Raw genomic sequence first — 3,864 nt, forward strand, 5'->3', positions numbered from 1 at the left:
GTGTGTGCTGGGTGTCGGTACGTGTGTGTCGACATGTATGAGGAGGAAAATTATGTGGAGGCGGAGCAGAGTGTCTGTAACAGTGATGTCACCCCCTAGGGGGTCGACACCTGAGTGGATGTACTGTTGAAAATTACGTGACAGTGTCAGCTCTATATAAAAAAAAACAGTGGTTGACATGAGACAGCCGGCTACTCAGCTTGTGCCTGTCCAGACGTCTTATAGGCCGTCAGACAGATGGCAGATACAGACGCCGACACGGATACTGACTCCTGTGTCGACGGTGAAGAGACAACCGTGATTTCCAGTAGGGCCACACGTTACATGATTGAGACAATGGAAAATGTTTTATACATTTCTGATAATACGAGTACCACCAAAAAAGGGGTATTATGTTCGGTGAGGGAAAAACTACCTGTAGTTTTCCTGAATCTGAGAAATAAAATGAGGTGTGTGATGATGCGTGGGTTTCCCCCCGATAACAATTAATAATTTCTTAAAAAGTATTGGCTGCATACCCTTTCCCGCCAGAGGTTAGGATGCATTGGGAAACACCCCATAGGGGGGATAAGGCGCTCACACGCTTGTAAGAACAAGGGCTCTACCCTCTCATGAGATGGCCGCCCTTAAGGATCCTGCTGATAGAAAGCAGGAGGGTATCCAAAAAAAGGTATTTACACACATACTGGTGTTATACTGCGACCAGCTATCGCCTCAGCCTGGAGGTGCAGTGCTGGGTTGGCATGGTCGGATTCCCTGACTGGAAATATTGATATCCTAGATAAGGATAGTATATTATTGCCTATAGAGCATTTAAAAGATGCATTTCTATATATGCATGATGCACAGCGGAATAATTGCCGACTGGCATCAAGTATAAGTGCGTTGTCCAATTCTACCAGTAAAATGGTCAGGTGATGCGGATTCCAAACGGCATTTGGAAGTATTGCCTTTGAAAGGGGACATTTGGGGTCGGTCTTTTAGACCTGGTGGCCACGGCAACAGCTGGGAAATCCACGTTTGTACCCCAGGTCGCCTCTCAAAATAAGACGCCGTATTATCAGGCGCAGTCCTTTGTTGGCAAGCGGACAAAAGGTTCCTCTTTTCTGCTCGTGACAGAGGGAGAGGAAAAAGGCTGCAGAGATCAGCCAGTTCCCAGGAACAGAAACCTTTTCCAGCCTCTGCCAAGCCCTCAGTATGACGCTAGGGCTTTACAAGCTCAGGCACGGTGGGGGCCCGTTCTCAATGAATTTCAGTGCGCAGTGGGCTCACTCGCAAGTAGACCCCTGGTTCCTTCAGGTAATATCTCAGGGGTACATATTGGAATTCGAGACGTCTCCCCCTCGCCGTTTCCAAAAGTCGACTTTACCGACGTCTCCCTCTGACAGGGAGGCAGTTTTGGAAGCCATTCACAAGCTGTATTCCCAGCAGGTGATAATCAAGGTACCCCTCCTGCAACAGGGAACGGGGTATTATTCCACACTATTGTGGTACCGAAGCCAGACGGCTCGGTGAGACCGATTCTAAAATCTAAAATCTTTGAACACTTACATACAGAGGTTCAAATTCAAGATTGAGTCACTCAGAGCAGTGATTGCGAACCTGGAAGAAGGGGACTACATGATGTCTCGGGACATCAAGGATGCTTACCTTCATGTCAAAATTTACCCTTCTCACCAAGGGTACCTCAGGTTTATGGTACAGAACTGTCACTATCAGTTCAGACGCTGCCGTAGGGATGGTCCACGGCACCCCGGGTCTTTACCAAGGTAATGGCCGAAATGATGATATTCCTTCGAAGGAAGGGAATTTTAGTCATCCCTTACTTGGACGATTCCCTGATAAGGGTAAGATCCAGGGAACAGTTGGAGGTCGGTGTAGCACTATCTCAGGTAGTGTTGCGGCAGCACGATTGGATTCTCAATATTCCAAAATCGCAGCTGGTTCCGTCGACGTGTCTTCTGTTCCTAGGGATGATCCTGGACACAGTCCAGAAAAAGGTGTTTCTCCCGGAGGAGAAAGCCAGGGAGTTATCCGAGCTAGTCAGGAACCTCCTCAAACCGAGCCAAGTCTCAGTGCATCAATGCACAAGGGTTCTGGGTAAAATGGGGGCTTCCTACGAAGCAATCCCATTCGGCAGATTCCACGCAAGAACTTTCCAGTGGGACCTGCTGGACAAATGGTCCGGGTCGCATCTTCAGATGCATCAGCGGATAACCCTGTCACCAAGGACAAGGGTGTCCCTCCTGTGGTGGTTGCAGAGTGCTCATCTTCTAGAGGGCCGCAGATTCGGCATTCAGGACTGGGTCCTGGTAACCACGGATGCCAGCCTGCGAGGCTGGGGAGCAGTCACACAGGGAAGGAATATCCAGGACTTATGGTCAAGCCTGGAGACATCACTTCACATAAATATCCTGAAGCTAAGGGACATTTACAATGCTCTAAGCTTAGCAAGACCTCTGCTTCAAGGACAGCCGGTGTTGATCCAGTCGGACAACATCACGGCAGTCACCCACGTAAACAGACAGGGTGGCACAAGAAGCAGGAGGGCAATGACAGAAGCTGCAAGGATTCTTCGCTGGGCGGAAAATCATGGGATAGCACTGTCAGCAGTATTCATTCCGGGAGTGGACAACTGGGAAGCAGACTTCCTCAGCACGACCTCCACCCGGGGAGAGTGGGGACTTCACCCAGAAGTCTTCCACATGATTATAAACCGTTGGGAAAAACTCGACAGGTATTGCGCCAGGTCAAGGGACCCTCAGGCAATAGCTGTAGACGCTCTGGTAACACCGTGGGTGTACCATTCAGGGTATGTGTTCCCTCCTCTGCCTCTCATACCCAAGGTACTGAGATTGATAAGATGGTGAGGAGTAAGCACTATATTCGTGGCTCCGGATTGGCCAAGAAGGACTTGGTAACCAGAACTTCAAGAGATGCTCACGGAGGATCCGTGGCCTCTACCTCTAAGAAGGGACCTGCTCCAGCAAGGACCCTGTCTGTTCCAAGACTTACCGCGGCTGCGTTTGACGGCATGGCGGTTGAACGCCGGATCCTGAAGGAAAAAGGGCATTCCGGATGAAGTCATCCCTATCCTGATCAAAGCCAGGAAGGATGTAACCGCAAAAACATTATCACCGCAATTGGCGAAAATATGTTGCGTGGTGCGAGGCCAGTAAGGCCCGACGGTGGAAATTCGACTGGGTCGATTCCTACATTTCCTGCAAACAGGAGTGTCTATGGGCCTGAAATTGGGGTCCATTAAGGTTCAAATTTCGGCCCTGTCAATTTTCTTCCAAAAAGAACTAGCTTCAGTCCCTGAAGTTCAGACGTTTGTAAAAAGGGTACTGCATATACAGCCTCCTTTTGTGCCTCCAGTGGCACTTGGGATCTCAATGTAGTTTTTTGGGTTCCAAAAGTCACATTGGTTTGAACCACTTAAATCTGTGGAGTTAAAATATCTCACATGGAAAGTGATCATGCTGTTGGCCCTGGCCTGGGCCAGGCGCGTGTCAGAATTGGCGGCTTTATCCTGTAAAAGCCCTTATCTGATTTTCCATTCGGACGGAATTGAGGACTCGTCCTCAATTTCTCCCTAAGGTGTTTCAGCATTTCACTTAAACCAACCTATTGTGGTGCCTGCGGCTACTAGGGACTTGGAGGATTCCAAGTTGCTGGACGTAGTCAGGGCCCTGAAAATATATGTTTCCAGGACGGCTGGAGTCAGAAAATCTGACTCGCTGTTTATCCTGTATGCACCCAACAAGCTGGGTGCTCCTGCTTCTAAGCAGACGATTGCTCGTTGGATTTGTAGTACAATTCAGCTTGCACATTCTGTGGCAGGCCTGCCACAGCCAAAATCTG

This window comes from Pseudophryne corroboree, chromosome 3, assembly GCF_028390025.1.
Source record: "Pseudophryne corroboree isolate aPseCor3 chromosome 3, aPseCor3.hap2, whole genome shotgun sequence".
Classification (NCBI taxonomy): domain Eukaryota; kingdom Metazoa; phylum Chordata; class Amphibia; order Anura; family Myobatrachidae; genus Pseudophryne; species Pseudophryne corroboree.